This window comes from Kogia breviceps, chromosome 9 (assembly GCF_026419965.1).
Source record: "Kogia breviceps isolate mKogBre1 chromosome 9, mKogBre1 haplotype 1, whole genome shotgun sequence".
Taxonomy (NCBI): domain Eukaryota; kingdom Metazoa; phylum Chordata; class Mammalia; order Artiodactyla; family Physeteridae; genus Kogia; species Kogia breviceps.
The window spans coordinates 91,187,834-91,208,257 of record NC_081318.1 but is presented as its reverse complement, the minus strand read 5'-3'; positions in this window follow the sequence as shown (position 1 = coordinate 91,208,257).

Below are 20,424 nucleotides of genomic sequence, written 5' to 3'. Positions count from 1 at the left end.
GCTGTCCGTATATGAAGCCCTGGCAGTGGTCGTGATTTAGGGCCTGGCTCTGGTCCTAGGCAAGGCCCCGATGCTCTCAATAACTCAGGTTTTAACCCTTTCCCTTGGTCGTTTCCTGACACTATCCCTGGCCCGGAACCTGACTCTGTCCCAAGCTCATGTCCTGCATCTTATCCTAAATGAAACCCTAACACTCTCCGTAACGAAGGCCCTGACTAATCCTACCTAAGGCCTTGACACGACCTCTCGCTAAGGCCCGGAATCTGTCCCTAACATGGGACCTGCTGCAATCAATAAGTAAAATCCAGACACTATCCTGAGCTCACGTTCTGACGCACTTCTATCCACGATCCTGACACTGTCCCAGAGAGTGCCCTGTTACTGTCCTTGAGTGAATACCGGAGGCTCTGCCTAACTCAGGCCCTGAAGCTTTCCCTAACGGAGGCCTGGATTCTGTGACTCACTCGGGACCTGCTCATGTCTTTCACTATGACCCGAATGCCGAACCAACAAAGGCCCTGATGCTGCTCCTCCGTCGTGCCCTGACTGTGTCTCCAGCTAGGGGGCTGACGCTAGGCTTCACTCAGGCCTAGATGTTCTCCCTAAGTGAGGTTCTGATGCTTTCCCTACACGAAGCCCTGACACAGGTCCTCAATTAGGCCCTGATTCTCTAAGTAACTAAGGTCTTGACAGCAACCCTACGTCATTTCCTCACGCTATCCCTGGCTCGGAACGTGACTCTGTCCCAAGCTGATGCCCTGCATCTGATCCTAACTGAAACCCTAATACTCTGCCTAACTAAGGCCCTGACTAATCCTAACTAAGTCCCTGACACTATCTCTCACTAAGGCCTGCAACTTGTCCCTAACATGGGACGTGCTACAATCAATAACTAAAATCCGGACACTCTCCTGAGCTAATATCCTGACACATTTCTAACCAGGGTCCTGACCCTGTCCCAAAGAAAGCCCTGTCGCTTTCCTGAAGTAAGAGCTGAGGCTGTGCCAAACTCAGGCCCTGAAGCTTTCCCTGACTGAGGCCTGGATTCTGTGACTCACTCAGGCCCTCTTGATGTCTTTCATTATGATGCGAATGCTGACCCAACAAAGGCCCTGCTGCTGCTCCCAGGACACGCCCTGACGGTGCCTCCAGCCAGGGGGCCTGACACTGGGTCTCACTCAGGCCTTGTTGCTGGCCCTCTGTCCGGCCCTGATGCTGGTCCTAAATAAGCCCCTGAGGTTCTCAGTAACTCAGGCCTTGACGCTATCCCTAGGTCGTTTGCTGACACGATCCCTAGAGTTTACCCCCACCCTGTACCTAGCTAATATCTTGCCTCTTATGCCAACTGAAGCTCTTATGCTGTGCCGACTTCAGGACCTGAATTGAGTCCCAACGCCGTGACACTGTCACTAACTAAGGCCTGGATGTTCGTCCTGAGTCAGGGCCTCACACTGTCCCTGACTAGGGCCCTGTTGCCCTCAATATCTAAAGTCCTCACACTCTCCTGAGCTAATTTACCAACCCATCACTTACCAAGGTCCTGAAAATGTCCCTAAGTAAGCCCTGACGCTGTCCCTAAGAGAAGGCCTGATCATGTCTTTAACGAAGACCATAATGCTGATCCAACAAAGGCACTGATGCTGCTCCTGTGTCATGCCCTGAGAGTGGCCCCAGCTAACGGACAGACGCTGGGCCTCACTCAGGCCGTGTCACTCGCCCCAAGCCAGTCCGTGATGCTGTTTTCATCTGAAGCCCTGACATTGCTTCAAAACGGAGGCCCTGATGCTCTCAGTAACTAAGGTCTTGACAACTATCTCTCACTAAGGCCCGGAATCTGTCCCTAACATGGGACCTGTTGCAATCCATAACTAAAATCCAGACACTATCCTGAGCCGATATTCTGACGCACTTCTATCCACAATCCTGACACTGTCCCAAAGAAAGCCCTGTTACTGTCCTTAAGTGAATACCGGAGGCTCTGCCTAACTCAGGCCCTGAAGCTTTCCATAACCGAGGCCTTGATTCTGTGACTCACTCAAGCCCTGCTCATGTCTTTCACTATGACCCGAATGCTGACCCAACAAAGCCTGTGATGCTGCCCCTAAGTCACGCCCTGACAGTGTCTGCAGCTAGGGGGCTGACGCAAGGCCTCACCCAGGCCCTGACGCTCTCCCTATGTCAGGCTCTGACGCTGTCCCTACCAGAAACCTTGACAAAGGTCATAAATTAGGCCCTGATTCTCTATGTAACTGAGGCCTTGACACCAACCCTAGGTCATTTTAACTGACACTAGCCCTAGACCTTAACCTAACCTTGTCCTTAACTAATGTCCAGTTTAGCTAAAGAGATTCTTCTTTAGGATGAAATTCTTGCAACTCGTGAATATTGTTTCCTTAAAAAAATAATTTTTAAACTCTTGTTAACCTTAAAGAAAATGTACTCAACTGCTGTGGAATATTCCTTCACAGCAGCGTGCATGGTTCACTTTTGCATTTGCGTGTGTCGGCTTTCAAGGTGCTAGCAGGAATGGCTCCTCTCATGCTAACTAAATCCCTGATGCTGTCCCTAAATAAGGCCCTGAAATTACTCCCGAGGCTGTGAAACTCTCCCTAACTAAGGCCTGGAGACTTGTCCTAACTCAGGCCCTGACACTACACCGAACTCAGACCCTGAAAAAACTCCTAGCTCCGTCTCTGACACTGTACCTAACAAAGGCCATGATGCTAGTCCTACCTCAGGCCCTGGCACTGTCGCTAACTAAGGCCCAGCTGCCGGCCATATCTAAAGTCCTGATAGTATCCTGAGCTAATATCCTGGACCCAGGTCTTACCAAGGTCCTGAAACTGGCCCAAATTAATCCTTGATGCTGTCCATAAAGGAGGCCCTGAGGCTCTGCTTAACAGAGGCCCTGATAATGTCTTTAATGAAGACCCTAACGTTGATCCCACAGAGGCCTTTATGCTGCTCACAAGTCATGCCCTGACACTTTCCCTAACTCAGATCCTAAAGAGAGGCCTCACTTAGGCACTTGGGCTGTACCTCAGTTAGGCTCTGATGCTGTCCGTATATGAAGCCCTGGCAGTGGTCGTGATTTAGGGCCTGGCTCTGGTCCTAGGCAAGGCCCCGATGCTCTCAATAACTCAGGTTTTAACCCTTTCCCTTGGTCGTTTCCTGACACTATCCCTGGCCCGGAACCTGACTCTGTCCCAAGCTCATGTCCTGCATCTTATCCTAAATGAAACCCTAACACTCTCCGTAACGAAGGCCCTGACTAATCCTACCTAAGGCCTTGACACGACCTCTCGCTAAGGCCCGGAATCTGTCCCTAACATGGGACCTGCTGCAATCAATAAGTAAAATCCAGACACTATCCTGAGCTCACGTTCTGACGCACTTCTATCCACGATCCTGACACTGTCCCAGAGAGTGCCCTGTTACTGTCCTTGAGTGAATACCGGAGGCTCTGCCTAACTCAGGCCCTGAAGCTTTCCCTAACGGAGGCCTGGATTCTGTGACTCACTCGGGACCTGCTCATGTCTTTCACTATGACCCGAGTGCCGAACCAACAAAGGCCCTGATGCTGCTCCTCCGTCGTGCCCTGACTGTGTCTCCAGCTAGGGGGCTGACGCTAGGCTTCACTCAGGCCTAGATGTTCTCCCTAAGTGAGGTTCTGATGCTTTCCCTACACGAAGCCCTGACACAGGTCCTCAATTAGGCCCTGATTCTCTAAGTAACTAAGGTCTTGACAGCAACCCTACGTCATTTCCTCACACTATCCCTGGCTCGGAACGTGACTCTGTCCCAAGCTGATGCCCTGCATCTGATCCTAACTGAAACCCTAATACTCTGCCTAACTAAGGCCCTGACTAATCCTAACTAAGTCCCTGACACTATCTCTCACTAAGGCCTGCAACTTGTCCCTAACATGGGACGTGCTACAATCAATAACTAAAATCCGGACACTCTCCTGAGCTAATATCCTGACACATTTCTAACCAGGGTCCTGACCCTGTCCCAAAGAAAGCCCTGTCGCTTTCCTGAAGTAAGAGCTGAGGCTGTGCCAAACTCAGGCCCTGAAGCTTTCCCTGACTGAGGCCTGGATTCTGTGACTCACTCAGGCCCTCTTGATGTCTTTCATTATGATGCGAATGCTGACCCAACAAAGGCCCTGCTGCTGCTCCCAGGACACGCCCTGACGGTGCCTCCAGCCAGGGGGCCTGACACTGGGTCTCACTCAGGCCTTGTTGCTGGCCCTCTGTCCGGCCCTGATGCTGGTCCTAAATAAGCCCCTGAGGTTCTCAGTAACTCAGGCCTTGACGCTATCCCTAGGTCGTTTGCTGACACGATCCCTAGAGTTTACCCCCACCCTGTACCTAGCTAATATCTTGCCTCTTATGCCAACTGAAGCTCTTATGCTGTGCCGACTTCAGGACCTGAATTGAGTCCCAACGCCGTGACACTGTCACTAACTAAGGCCTGGATGTTCGTCCTGAGTCAGGGCCTCACACTGTCCCTGACTAGGGCCCTGTTGCCCTCAATATCTAAAGTCCTCACACTCTCCTGAGCTAATTTACCAACCCATCACTTACCAAGGTCCTGAAAATGTCCCTAAGTAAGCCCTGACGCTGTCCCTAAGAGAAGGCCTGATCATGTCTTTAACGAAGACCATAATGCTGATCCAACAAAGGCACTGATGCTGCTCCTGTGTCATGCCCTGAGAGTGGCCCCAGCTAACGGACAGACGCTGGGCCTCACTCAGGCCGTGTCACTCGCCCCAAGCCAGTCCGTGATGCTGTTTTCATCTGAAGCCCTGACATTGCTTCAAAACGGAGGCCCTGATGCTCTCAGTAACTAAGGTCTTGACAACTATCTCTCACTAAGGCCCGGAATCTGTCCCTAACATGGGACCTGTTGCAATCCATAACTAAAATCCAGACACTATCCTGAGCCGATATTCTGACGCACTTCTATCCACAATCCTGACACTGTCCCAAAGAAAGCCCTGTTACTGTCCTTAAGTGAATACCGGAGGCTCTGCCTAACTCAGGCCCTGAAGCTTTCCATAACCGAGGCCTTGATTCTGTGACTCACTCAAGCCCTGCTCATGTCTTTCACTATGACCCGAATGCTGACCCAACAAAGCCTGTGATGCTGCCCCTAAGTCACGCCCTGACAGTGTCTGCAGCTAGGGGGCTGACGCAAGGCCTCACCCAGGCCCTGACGCTCTCCCTATGTCAGGCTCTGACGCTGTCCCTACCAGAAACCTTGACAAAGGTCATAAATTAGGCCCTGATTCTCTATGTAACTGAGGCCTTGACACCAACCCTAGGTCATTTTAACTGACACTAGCCCTAGACCTTAACCTAACCTTGTCCTTAACTAATGTCCAGTTTAGCTAAAGAGATTCTTCTTTAGGATGAAATTCTTGCAACTCGTGAATATTGTTTCCTTAAAAAAATAATTTTTAAACTCTTGTTAACCTTAAAGAAAATGTACTCAACTGCTGTGGAATATTCCTTCACAGCAGCGTGCATGGTTCACTTTTGCATTTGCGTGTGTCGGCTTTCAAGGTGCTAGCAGGAATGGCTCCTCTCATGCTAACTAAATCCCTGATGCTGTCCCTAAATAAGGCCCTGAAATTACTCCCGAGGCTGTGAAACTCTCCCTAACTAAGGCCTGGAGACTTGTCCTAACTCAGGCCCTGACACTACACCGAACTCAGACCCTGAAAAAACTCCTAGCTCCGTCTCTGACACTGTACCTAACAAAGGCCATGATGCTAGTCCTACCTCAGGCCCTGGCACTGTCGCTAACTAAGGCCCAGCTGCCGGCCATATCTAAAGTCCTGATAGTATCCTGAGCTAATATCCTGGACCCAGGTCTTACCAAGGTCCTGAAACTGGCCCAAATTAATCCTTGATGCTGTCCATAAAGGAGGCCCTGAGGCTCTGCTTAACAGAGGCCCTGATAATGTCTTTAATGAAGACCCTAACGTTGATCCCACAGAGGCCTTTATGCTGCTCACAAGTCATGCCCTGACACTTTCCCTAACTCAGATCCTAAAGAGAGGCCTCACTTAGGCACTTGGGCTGTACCTCAGTTAGGCTCTGATGCTGTCCGTATATGAAGCCCTGGCAGTGGTCGTGATTTAGGGCCTGGCTCTGGTCCTAGGCAAGGCCCCGATGCTCTCAATAACTCAGGTTTTAACCCTTTCCCTTGGTCGTTTCCTGACACTATCCCTGGCCCGGAACCTGACTCTGTCCCAAGCTCATGTCCTGCATCTTATCCTAAATGAAACCCTAACACTCTCCGTAACGAAGGCCCTGACTAATCCTACCTAAGGCCTTGACACGACCTCTCGCTAAGGCCCGGAATCTGTCCCTAACATGGGACCTGCTGCAATCAATAAGTAAAATCCAGACACTATCCTGAGCTCACGTTCTGACGCACTTCTATCCACGATCCTGACACTGTCCCAGAGAGTGCCCTGTTACTGTCCTTGAGTGAATACCGGAGGCTCTGCCTAACTCAGGCCCTGAAGCTTTCCCTAACGGAGGCCTGGATTCTGTGACTCACTCGGGACCTGCTCATGTCTTTCACTATGACCCGAGTGCCGAACCAACAAAGGCCCTGATGCTGCTCCTCCGTCGTGCCCTGACTGTGTCTCCAGCTAGGGGGCTGACGCTAGGCTTCACTCAGGCCTAGATGTTCTCCCTAAGTGAGGTTCTGATGCTTTCCCTACACGAAGCCCTGACACAGGTCCTCAATTAGGCCCTGATTCTCTAAGTAACTAAGGTCTTGACAGCAACCCTACGTCATTTCCTCACGCTATCCCTGGCTCGGAACGTGACTCTGTCCCAAGCTGATGCCCTGCATCTGATCCTAACTGAAACCCTAATACTCTGCCTAACTAAGGCCCTGACTAATCCTAACTAAGTCCCTGACACTATCTCTCACTAAGGCCTGCAACTTGTCCCTAACATGGGACGTGCTACAATCAATAACTAAAATCCGGACACTCTCCTGAGCTAATATCCTGACACATTTCTAACCAGGGTCCTGACCCTGTCCCAAAGAAAGCCCTGTCGCTTTCCTGAAGTAAGAGCTGAGGCTGTGCCAAACTCAGGCCCTGAAGCTTTCCCTGACTGAGGCCTGGATTCTGTGACTCACTCAGGCCCTCTTGATGTCTTTCATTATGATGCGAATGCTGACCCAACAAAGGCCCTGCTGCTGCTCCCAGGACACGCCCTGACGGTGCCTCCAGCCAGGGGGCCTGACACTGGGTCTCACTCAGGCCTTGTTGCTGGCCCTCTGTCCGGCCCTGATGCTGGTCCTAAATAAGCCCCTGAGGTTCTCAGTAACTCAGGCCTTGACGCTATCCCTAGGTCGTTTGCTGACACGATCCCTAGAGTTTACCCCCACCCTGTACCTAGCTAATATCTTGCCTCTTATGCCAACTGAAGCTCTTATGCTGTGCCGACTTCAGGACCTGAATTGAGTCCCAACGCCGTGACACTGTCACTAACTAAGGCCTGGATGTTCGTCCTGAGTCAGGGCCTCACACTGTCCCTGACTAGGGCCCTGTTGCCCTCAATATCTAAAGTCCTCACACTCTCCTGAGCTAATTTACCAACCCATCACTTACCAAGGTCCTGAAAATGTCCCTAAGTAAGCCCTGACGCTGTCCCTAAGAGAAGGCCTGATCATGTCTTTAACGAAGACCATAATGCTGATCCAACAAAGGCACTGATGCTGCTCCTGTGTCATGCCCTGAGAGTGGCCCCAGCTAACGGACAGACGCTGGGCCTCACTCAGGCCGTGTCACTCGCCCCAAGCCAGTCCGTGATGCTGTTTTCATCTGAAGCCCTGACATTGCTTCAAAACGGAGGCCCTGATGCTCTCAGTAACTAAGGTCTTGACAACTATCTCTCACTAAGGCCCGGAATCTGTCCCTAACATGGGACCTGTTGCAATCCATAACTAAAATCCAGACACTATCCTGAGCCGATATTCTGACGCACTTCTATCCACAATCCTGACACTGTCCCAAAGAAAGCCCTGTTACTGTCCTTAAGTGAATACCGGAGGCTCTGCCTAACTCAGGCCCTGAAGCTTTCCATAACCGAGGCCTTGATTCTGTGACTCACTCAAGCCCTGCTCATGTCTTTCACTATGACCCGAATGCTGACCCAACAAAGCCTGTGATGCTGCCCCTAAGTCACGCCCTGACAGTGTCTGCAGCTAGGGGGCTGACGCAAGGCCTCACCCAGGCCCTGACGCTCTCCCTATGTCAGGCTCTGACGCTGTCCCTACCAGAAACCTTGACAAAGGTCATAAATTAGGCCCTGATTCTCTGTGTAACTGAGGCCTTGACACCAACCCTAGGTCATTTTAACTGACACTAGCCCTAGACCTTAACCTAACCTTGTCCTTAACTAATGTCCAGTTTAGCTAAAGAGATTCTTCTTTAGGATGAAATTCTTGCAACTCGTGAATATTGTTTCCTTAAAAAAATAATTTTTAAACTCTTGTTAACCTTAAAGAAAATGTACTCAACTGCTGTGGAATATTCCTTCACAGCAGCGTGCATGGTTCACTTTTGCATTTGCGTGTGTCGGCTTTCAAGGTGCTAGCAGGAATGGCTCCTCTCATGCTAACTAAATCCCTGATGCTGTCCCTAAATAAGGCCCTGAAATTACTCCCGAGGCTGTGAAACTCTCCCTAACTAAGGCCTGGAGACTTGTCCTAACTCAGGCCCTGACACTACACCGAACTCAGACCCTGAAAAAACTCCTAGCTCCGTCTCTGACACTGTACCTAACAAAGGCCATGATGCTAGTCCTACCTCAGGCCCTGGCACTGTCGCTAACTAAGGCCCAGCTGCCGGCCATATCTAAAGTCCTGATAGTATCCTGAGCTAATATCCTGGACCCAGGTCTTACCAAGGTCCTGAAACTGGCCCAAATTAATCCTTGATGCTGTCCATAAAGGAGGCCCTGAGGCTCTGCTTAACAGAGGCCCTGATAATGTCTTTAATGAAGACCCTAACGTTGATCCCACAGAGGCCTTTATGCTGCTCACAAGTCATGCCCTGACACTTTCCCTAACTCAGATCCTAAAGAGAGGCCTCACTTAGGCACTTGGGCTGTACCTCAGTTAGGCTCTGATGCTGTCCGTATATGAAGCCCTGGCAGTGGTCGTGATTTAGGGCCTGGCTCTGGTCCTAGGCAAGGCCCCGATGCTCTCAATAACTCAGGTTTTAACCCTTTCCCTTGGTCGTTTCCTGACACTATCCCTGGCCCGGAACCTGACTCTGTCCCAAGCTCATGTCCTGCATCTTATCCTAAATGAAACCCTAACACTCTCCGTAACGAAGGCCCTGACTAATCCTACCTAAGGCCTAGACACGACCTCTCGCTAAGGCCCGGAATCTGTCCCTAACATGGGACCTGCTGCAATCAATAAGTAAAATCCAGACACTATCCTGAGCTCACGTTCTGACGCACTTCTATCCACGATCCTGACACTGTCCCAGAGAGTGCCCTGTTACTGTCCTTGAGTGAATACCGGAGGCTCTGCCTAACTCAGGCCCTGAAGCTTTCCCTAACGGAGGCCTGGATTCTGTGACTCACTCGGGACCTGCTCATGTCTTTCACTATGACCCGAGTGCCGAACCAACAAAGGCCCTGATGCTGCTCCTCCGTCGTGCCCTGACTGTGTCTCCAGCTAGGGGGCTGACGCTAGGCTTCACTCAGGCCTAGATGTTCTCCCTAAGTGAGGTTCTGATGCTTTCCCTACACGAAGCCCTGACACAGGTCCTCAATTAGGCCCTGATTCTCTAAGTAACTAAGGTCTTGACAGCAACCCTACGTCATTTCCTCACGCTATCCCTGGCTCGGAACGTGACTCTGTCCCAAGCTGATGCCCTGCATCTGATCCTAACTGAAACCCTAATACTCTGCCTAACTAAGGCCCTGACTAATCCTAACTAAGTCCCTGACACTATCTCTCACTAAGGCCTGCAACTTGTCCCTAACATGGGACGTGCTACAATCAATAACTAAAATCCGGACACTCTCCTGAGCTAATATCCTGACACATTTCTAACCAGGGTCCTGACCCTGTCCCAAAGAAAGCCCTGTCGCTTTCCTGAAGTAAGAGCTGAGGCTGTGCCAAACTCAGGCCCTGAAGCTTTCCCTGACTGAGGCCTGGATTCTGTGACTCACTCAGGCCCTCTTGATGTCTTTCATTATGATGCGAATGCTGACCCAACAAAGGCCCTGCTGCTGCTCCCAGGACACGCCCTGACGGTGCCTCCAGCCAGGGGGCCTGACACTGGGTCTCACTCAGGCCTTGTTGCTGGCCCTCTGTCCGGCCCTGATGCTGGTCCTAAATAAGCCCCTGAGGTTCTCAGTAACTCAGGCCTTGACGCTATCCCTAGGTCGTTTGCTGACACGATCCCTAGAGTTTACCCCCACCCTGTACCTAGCTAATATCTTGCCTCTTATGCCAACTGAAGCTCTTATGCTGTGCCGACTTCAGGACCTGAATTGAGTCCCAACGCCGTGACACTGTCACTAACTAAGGCCTGGATGTTCGTCCTGAGTCAGGGCCTCACACTGTCCCTGACTAGGGCCCTGTTGCCCTCAATATCTAAAGTCCTCACACTCTCCTGAGCTAATTTACCAACCCATCACTTACCAAGGTCCTGAAAATGTCCCTAAGTAAGCCCTGACGCTGTCCCTAAGAGAAGGCCTGATCATGTCTTTAACGAAGACCATAATGCTGATCCAACAAAGGCACTGATGCTGCTCCTGTGTCATGCCCTGAGAGTGGCCCCAGCTAACGGACAGACGCTGGGCCTCACTCAGGCCGTGTCACTCGCCCCAAGCCAGTCCGTGATGCTGTTTTCATCTGAAGCCCTGACATTGCTTCAAAACGGAGGCCCTGATGCTCTCAGTAACTAAGGTCTTGACAACTATCTCTCACTAAGGCCCGGAATCTGTCCCTAACATGGGACCTGTTGCAATCCATAACTAAAATCCAGACACTATCCTGAGCCGATATTCTGACGCACTTCTATCCACAATCCTGACACTGTCCCAAAGAAAGCCCTGTTACTGTCCTTAAGTGAATACCGGAGGCTCTGCCTAACTCAGGCCCTGAAGCTTTCCATAACCGAGGCCTTGATTCTGTGACTCACTCAAGCCCTGCTCATGTCTTTCACTATGACCCGAATGCTGACCCAACAAAGCCTGTGATGCTGCCCCTAAGTCACGCCCTGACAGTGTCTGCAGCTAGGGGGCTGACGCAAGGCCTCACCCAGGCCCTGACGCTCTCCCTATGTCAGGCTCTGACGCTGTCCCTACCAGAAACCTTGACAAAGGTCATAAATTAGGCCCTGATTCTCTATGTAACTGAGGCCTTGACACCAACCCTAGGTCATTTTAACTGACACTAGCCCTAGACCTTAACCTAACCTTGTCCTTAACTAATGTCCAGTTTAGCTAAAGAGATTCTTCTTTAGGATGAAATTCTTGCAACTCGTGAATATTGTTTCCTTAAAAAAATAATTTTTAAACTCTTGTTAACCTTAAAGAAAATGTACTCAACTGCTGTGGAATATTCCTTCACAGCAGCGTGCATGGTTCACTTTTGCATTTGCGTGTGTCGGCTTTCAAGGTGCTAGCAGGAATGGCTCCTCTCATGCTAACTAAATCCCTGATGCTGTCCCTAAATAAGGCCCTGAAATTACTCCCGAGGCTGTGAAACTCTCCCTAACTAAGGCCTGGAGACTTGTCCTAACTCAGGCCCTGACACTACACCGAACTCAGACCCTGAAAAAACTCCTAGCTCCGTCTCTGACACTGTACCTAACAAAGGCCATGATGCTAGTCCTACCTCAGGCCCTGGCACTGTCGCTAACTAAGGCCCAGCTGCCGGCCATATCTAAAGTCCTGATAGTATCCTGAGCTAATATCCTGGACCCAGGTCTTACCAAGGTCCTGAAACTGGCCCAAATTAATCCTTGATGCTGTCCATAAAGGAGGCCCTGAGGCTCTGCTTAACAGAGGCCCTGATAATGTCTTTAATGAAGACCCTAACGTTGATCCCACAGAGGCCTTTATGCTGCTCACAAGTCATGCCCTGACACTTTCCCTAACTCAGATCCTAAAGAGAGGCCTCACTTAGGCACTTGGGCTGTACCTCAGTTAGGCTCTGATGCTGTCCGTATATGAAGCCCTGGCAGTGGTCGTGATTTAGGGCCTGGCTCTGGTCCTAGGCAAGGCCCCGATGCTCTCAATAACTCAGGTTTTAACCCTTTCCCTTGGTCGTTTCCTGACACTATCCCTGGCCCGGAACCTGACTCTGTCCCAAGCTCATGTCCTGCATCTTATCCTAAATGAAACCCTAACACTCTCCGTAACGAAGGCCCTGACTAATCCTACCTAAGGCCTTGACACGACCTCTCGCTAAGGCCCGGAATCTGTCCCTAACATGGGACCTGCTGCAATCAATAAGTAAAATCCAGACACTATCCTGAGCTCACGTTCTGACGCACTTCTATCCACGATCCTGACACTGTCCCAGAGAGTGCCCTGTTACTGTCCTTGAGTGAATACCGGAGGCTCTGCCTAACTCAGGCCCTGAAGCTTTCCCTAACGGAGGCCTGGATTCTGTGACTCACTCGGGACCTGCTCATGTCTTTCACTATGACCCGAGTGCCGAACCAACAAAGGCCCTGATGCTGCTCCTCCGTCGTGCCCTGACTGTGTCTCCAGCTAGGGGGCTGACGCTAGGCTTCACTCAGGCCTAGATGTTCTCCCTAAGTGAGGTTCTGATGCTTTCCCTACACGAAGCCCTGACACAGGTCCTCAATTAGGCCCTGATTCTCTAAGTAACTAAGGTCTTGACAGCAACCCTACGTCATTTCCTCACGCTATCCCTGGCTCGGAACGTGACTCTGTCCCAAGCTGATGCCCTGCATCTGATCCTAACTGAAACCCTAATACTCTGCCTAACTAAGGCCCTGACTAATCCTAACTAAGTCCCTGACACTATCTCTCACTAAGGCCTGCAACTTGTCCCTAACATGGGACGTGCTACAATCAATAACTAAAATCCGGACACTCTCCTGAGCTAATATCCTGACACATTTCTAACCAGGGTCCTGACCCTGTCCCAAAGAAAGCCCTGTCGCTTTCCTGAAGTAAGAGCTGAGGCTGTGCCAAACTCAGGCCCTGAAGCTTTCCCTGACTGAGGCCTGGATTCTGTGACTCACTCAGGCCCTCTTGATGTCTTTCATTATGATGCGAATGCTGACCCAACAAAGGCCCTGCTGCTGCTCCCAGGACACGCCCTGACGGTGCCTCCAGCCAGGGGGCCTGACACTGGGTCTCACTCAGGCCTTGTTGCTGGCCCTCTGTCCGGCCCTGATGCTGGTCCTAAATAAGCCCCTGAGGTTCTCAGTAACTCAGGCCTTGACGCTATCCCTAGGTCGTTTGCTGACACGATCCCTAGAGTTTACCCCCACCCTGTACCTAGCTAATATCTTGCCTCTTATGCCAACTGAAGCTCTTATGCTGTGCCGACTTCAGGACCTGAATTGAGTCCCAACGCCGTGACACTGTCACTAACTAAGGCCTGGATGTTCGTCCTGAGTCAGGGCCTCACACTGTCCCTGACTAGGGCCCTGTTGCCCTCAATATCTAAAGTCCTCACACTCTCCTGAGCTAATTTACCAACCCATCACTTACCAAGGTCCTGAAAATGTCCCTAAGTAAGCCCTGACGCTGTCCCTAAGAGAAGGCCTGATCATGTCTTTAACGAAGACCATAATGCTGATCCAACAAAGGCACTGATGCTGCTCCTGTGTCATGCCCTGAGAGTGGCCCCAGCTAACGGACAGACGCTGGGCCTCACTCAGGCCGTGTCACTCGCCCCAAGCCAGTCCGTGATGCTGTTTTCATCTGAAGCCCTGACATTGCTTCAAAACGGAGGCCCTGATGCTCTCAGTAACTAAGGTCTTGACAACTATCTCTCACTAAGGCCCGGAATCTGTCCCTAACATGGGACCTGTTGCAATCCATAACTAAAATCCAGACACTATCCTGAGCCGATATTCTGACGCACTTCTATCCACAATCCTGACACTGTCCCAAAGAAAGCCCTGTTACTGTCCTTAAGTGAATACCGGAGGCTCTGCCTAACTCAGGCCCTGAAGCTTTCCATAACCGAGGCCTTGATTCTGTGACTCACTCAAGCCCTGCTCATGTCTTTCACTATGACCCGAATGCTGACCCAACAAAGCCTGTGATGCTGCCCCTAAGTCACGCCCTGACAGTGTCTGCAGCTAGGGGGCTGACGCAAGGCCTCACCCAGGCCCTGACGCTCTCCCTATGTCAGGCTCTGACGCTGTCCCTACCAGAAACCTTGACAAAGGTCATAAATTAGGCCCTGATTCTCTATGTAACTGAGGCCTTGACACCAACCCTAGGTCATTTTAACTGACACTAGCCCTAGACCTTAACCTAACCTTGTCCTTAACTAATGTCCAGTTTAGCTAAAGAGATTCTTCTTTAGGATGAAATTCTTGCAACTCGTGAATATTGTTTCCTTAAAAAAATAATTTTTAAACTCTTGTTAACCTTAAAGAAAATGTACTCAACTGCTGTGGAATATTCCTTCACAGCAGCGTGCATGGTTCACTTTTGCATTTGCGTGTGTCGGCTTTCAAGGTGCTAGCAGGAATGGCTCCTCTCATGCTAACTAAATCCCTGATGCTGTCCCTAAATAAGGCCCTGAAATTACTCCCGAGGCTGTGAAACTCTCCCTAACTAAGGCCTGGAGACTTGTCCTAACTCAGGCCCTGACACTACACCGAACTCAGACCCTGAAAAAACTCCTAGCTCCGTCTCTGACACTGTACCTAACAAAGGCCATGATGCTAGTCCTACCTCAGGCCCTGGCACTGTCGCTAACTAAGGCCCAGCTGCCGGCCATATCTAAAGTCCTGATAGTATCCTGAGCTAATATCCTGGACCCAGGTCTTACCAAGGTCCTGAAACTGGCCCAAATTAATCCTTGATGCTGTCCATAAAGGAGGCCCTGAGGCTCTGCTTAACAGAGGCCCTGATAATGTCTTTAATGAAGACCCTAACGTTGATCCCACAGAGGCCTTTATGCTGCTCACAAGTCATGCCCTGACACTTTCCCTAACTCAGATCCTAAAGAGAGGCCTCACTTAGGCACTTGGGCTGTACCTCAGTTAGGCTCTGATGCTGTCCGTATATGAAGCCCTGGCAGTGGTCGTGATTTAGGGCCTGGCTCTGGTCCTAGGCAAGGCCCCGATGCTCTCAATAACTCAGGTTTTAACCCTTTCCCTTGGTCGTTTCCTGACACTATCCCTGGCCCGGAACCTGACTCTGTCCCAAGCTCATGTCCTGCATCTTATCCTAAATGAAACCCTAACACTCTCCGTAACGAAGGCCCTGACTAATCCTACCTAAGGCCTTGACACGACCTCTCGCTAAGGCCCGGAATCTGTCCCTAACATGGGACCTGCTGCAATCAATAAGTAAAATCCAGACACTATCCTGAGCTCACGTTCTGACGCACTTCTATCCACGATCCTGACACTGTCCCAGAGAGTGCCCTGTTACTGTCCTTGAGTGAATACCGGAGGCTCTGCCTAACTCAGGCCCTGAAGCTTTCCCTAACGGAGGCCTGGATTCTGTGACTCACTCGGGACCTGCTCATGTCTTTCACTATGACCCGAGTGCCGAACCAACAAAGGCCCTGATGCTGCTCCTCCGTCGTGCCCTGACTGTGTCTCCAGCTAGGGGGCTGACGCTAGGCTTCACTCAGGCCTAGATGTTCTCCCTAAGTGAGGTTCTGATGCTTTCCCTACACGAAGCCCTGACACAGGTCCTCAATTAGGCCCTGATTCTCTAAGTAACTAAGGTCTTGACAGCAACCCTACGTCATTTCCTCACGCTATCCCTGGCTCGGAACGTGACTCTGTCCCAAGCTGATGCCCTGCATCTGATCCTAACTGAAACCCTAATACTCTGCCTAACTAAGGCCCTGACTAATCCTAACTAAGTCCCTGACACTATCTCTCACTAAGGCCTGCAACTTGTCCCTAACATGGGACGTGCTACAATCAATAACTAAAATCCGGACACTCTCCTGAGCTAATATCCTGACACATTTCTAACCAGGGTCCTGACCCTGTCCCAAAGAAAGCCCTGTCGCTTTCCTGAAGTAAGAGCTGAGGCTGTGCCAAACTCAGGCCCTGAAGCTTTCCCTGACTGAGGCCTGGATTCTGTGACTCACTCAGGCCCTCTTGATGTCTTTCATTATGATGCGAATGCTGACCCAACAAAGGCCCTGCTGCTGCTCCCAGGACACGCCCTGACGGTGCCTCCAGCCAGGGGGCCTGACACTGGGTCTCACTCAGGCCTTGTTGCTGGCCCTCTGTCCGGCCCTGATGCTGGTCCTAAATAAGCCCCTGAGGTTCTCAGTAACTCAGGCCTTGACGCTATCCCTAGGTCGTTTGCTGACACGATCCCTAGAGTTTACCCCCACCCTGTACCTAGCTAATATCTTGCCTCTTATGCCAACTGAAGCTCTTATGCTGTGCCGACTTCAGGACCTGAATTGAGTCCCAACGCCGTGACACTGTCACTAACTAAGGCCTGGATGTTCGTCCTGAGTCAGGGCCTCACACTGTCCCTGACTAGGGCCCTGTTGCCCTCAATATCTAAAGTCCTCACACTCTCCTGAGCTAATTTACCAACCCATCACTTACCAAGGTCCTGAAAATGTCCCTAAGTAAGCCCTGACGCTGTCCCTAAGAGAAGGCCTGATCATGTCTTTAACGAAGACCATAATGCTGATCCAACAAAGGCACTGATGCTGCTCCTGTGTCATGCCCTGAGAGTGGCCCCAGCTAACGGACAGACGCTGGGCCTCACTCAGGCCGTGTCACTCGCCCCAAGCCAGTCCGTGATGCTGTTTTCATCTGAAGCCCTGACATTGCTTCAAAACGGAGGCCCTGATGCTCTCAGTAACTAAGGTCTTGACAACTATCTCTCACTAAGGCCCGGAATCTGTCCCTAACATGGGACCTGTTGCAATCCATAACTAAAATCCAGACACTATCCTGAGCCGATATTCTGACGCACTTCTATCCACAATCCTGACACTGTCCCAAAGAAAGCCCTGTTACTGTCCTTAAGTGAATACCGGAGGCTCTGCCTAACTCAGGCCCTGAAGCTTTCCAAAACCGAGGCCTTGATTCTGTGACTCACTCAAGCCCTGCTCATGTCTTTCACTATGACCCGAATGCTGACCCAACAAAGCCTGTGATGCTGCCCCTAAGTCACGCCCTGACAGTGTCTGCAGCTAGGGGGCTGACGCAAGGCCTCACCCAGGCCCTGACGCTCTCCCTATGTCAGGCTCTGACGCTGTCCCTACCAGAAACCTTGACAAAGGTCATAAATTAGGCCCTGATTCTCTATGTAACTGAGGCCTTGACACCAACCCTAGGTCATTTTAACTGACACTAGCCCTAGACCTTAACCTAACCTTGTCCTTAACTAATGTCCAGTTTAGCTAAAGAGATTCTTCTTTAGGATGAAATTCTTGCAACTCGTGAATATTGTTTCCTTAAAAAAATAATTTTTAAACTCTTGTTAACCTTAAAGAAAATGTACTCAACTGCTGTGGAATATTCCTTCACAGCAGCGTGCATGGTTCACTTTTGCATTTGCGTGTGTCGGCTTTCAAGGTGCTAGCAGGAATGGCTCCTCTCATGCTAACTAAATCCCTGATGCTGTCCCTAAATAAGGCCCTGAAATTACTCCCGAGGCTGTGAAACTCTCCCTAACTAAGGCCTGGAGACTTGTCCTAACTCAGGCCCTGACACTACACCGAACTCAGACCCTGAAAAAACTCCTAGCTCCGTCTCTGACACTGTACCTAACAAAGGCCATGATGCTAGTCCTACCTCAGGCCCTGGCACTGTCGCTAACTAAGGCCCAGCTGCCGGCCATATCTAAAGTCCTGATAGTATCCTGAGCTAATATCCTGGACCCAGGTCTTACCAAGGTCCTGAAACTGGCCCAAATTAATCCTTGATGCTGTCCATAAAGGAGGCCCTGAGGCTCTGCTTAACAGAGGCCCTGATAATGTCTTTAATGAAGACCCTAACGTTGATCCCACAGAGGCCTTTATGCTGCTCACAAGTCATGCCCTGACACTTTCCCTAACTCAGATCCTAAAGAGAGGCCTCACTTAGGCACTTGGGCTGTACCTCAGTTAGGCTCTGATGCTGTCCGTATATGAAGCCCTGGCAGTGGTCGTGATTTAGGGCCTGGCTCTGGTCCTAGGCAAGGCCCCGATGCTCTCAATAACTCAGGTTTTAACCCTTTCCCTTGGTCGTTTCCTGACACTATCCCTGGCCCGGAACCTGACTCTGTCCCAAGCTCATGTCCTGCATCTTATCCTAAATGAAACCCTAACACTCTCCGTAACGAAGGCCCTGACTAATCCTACCTAAGGCCTTGACACGACCTCTCGCTAAGGCCCGGAATCTGTCCCTAACATGGGACCTGCTGCAATCAATAAGTAAAATCCAGACACTATCCTGAGCTCACGTTCTGACGCACTTCTATCCACGATCCTGACACTGTCCCAGAGAGTGCCCTGTTACTGTCCTTGAGTGAATACCGGAGGCTCTGCCTAACTCAGGCCCTGAAGCTTTCCCTAACGGAGGCCTGGATTCTGTGACTCACTCGGGACCTGCTCATGTCTTTCACTATGACCCGAATGCCGAACCAACAAAGGCCCTGATGCTGCTCCTCCGTCGTGCCCTGACTGTGTCTCCAGCTAGGGGGCTGACGCTAGGCTTCACTCAGGCCTAGATGTTCTCCCTAAGTGAGGTTCTGATGCTTTCCCTACACGAAGCCCTGACACAGGTCCTCAATTAGGCCCTGATTCTCTAAGTAACTAAGGTCTTGACAGCAACCCTACGTCATTTCCTCACGCTATCCCTGGCTCGGAACGTGACTCTGTCCCAAGCTGATGCCCTGCATCTGATCCTAACTGAAACCCTAATACTCTGCCTAACTAAGGCCCTGACTAATCCTAACTAAGTCCCTGACACTATCTCTCACTAAGGCCTGCAACTTGTCCCTAACATGGGACGTGCTACAATCAATAACTAAAATCCGGACACTCTCCTGAGCTAATATCCTGACACATTTCTAACCAGGGTCCTGACCCTGTCCCAAAGAAAGCCCTGTCGCTTTCCTGAAGTAAGAGCTGAGGCTGTGCCAAACTCAGGCCCTGAAGCTTTCCCTGACTGAGGCCTGGATTCTGTGACTCACTCAGGCCCTCTTGATGTCTTTCATTATGATGCGAATGCTGACCCAACAAAGGCCCTGCTGCTGCTCCCAGGACACGCCCTGACGGTGCCTCCAGCCAGGGGGCCTGACACTGGGTCTCACTCAGGCCTTGTTGCTGGCCCTCTGTCCGGCCCTGATGCTGGTCCTAAATAAGCCCCTGAGGTTCTCAGTAACTCAGGCCTTGACGCTATCCCTAGGTCGTTTGCTGACACGATCCCTAGAGTTTACCCCCACCCTGTACCTAGCTAATATCTTGCCTCTTATGCCAACTGAAGCTCTTATGCTGTGCCGACTTCAGGACCTGAATTGAGTCCCAACGCCGTGACACTGTCACTAACTAAGGCCTGGATGTTCGTCCTGAGTCAGGGCCTCACACTGTCCCTGACTAGGGCCCTGTTGCCCTCAATATCTAAAGTCCTCACACTCTCCTGAGCTAATTTACCAACCCATCACTTACCAAGGTCCTGAAAATGTCCCTAAGTAAGCCCTGACGCTGTCCCTAAGAGAAGGCCTGATCATGTCTTTAACGAAGACCATAATGCTGATCCAACAAAGGCACTGATGCTGCTCCTGTGTCATGCCCTGAGAGTGGCCCCAGCTAACGGACAGACGCTGGGCCTCACTCAGGCCGTGTCACTCGCCCCAAGCCAGTCCGTGATGCTGTTTTCATCTGAAGCCCTGACATTGCTTCAAAACGGAGGCCCTGATGCTCTCAGTAACTAAGGTCTTGACAACTATCTCTCACTAAGGCCCGGAATCTGTCCCTAACATGGGACCTGTTGCAATCCATAACTAAAATCCAGACACTATCCTGAGCCGATATTCTGACGCACTTCTATCCACAATCCTGACACTCTCCCAAAGAAAGCCCTGTTACTGTCCTTAAGTGAATACCGGAGGCTCTGCCTAACTCAGGCCCTGAAGCTTTCCATAACCGAGGCCTTGATTCTGTGACTCACTCAAGCCCTGCTCATGTCTTTCACTATGACCCGAATGCTGACCCAACAAAGCC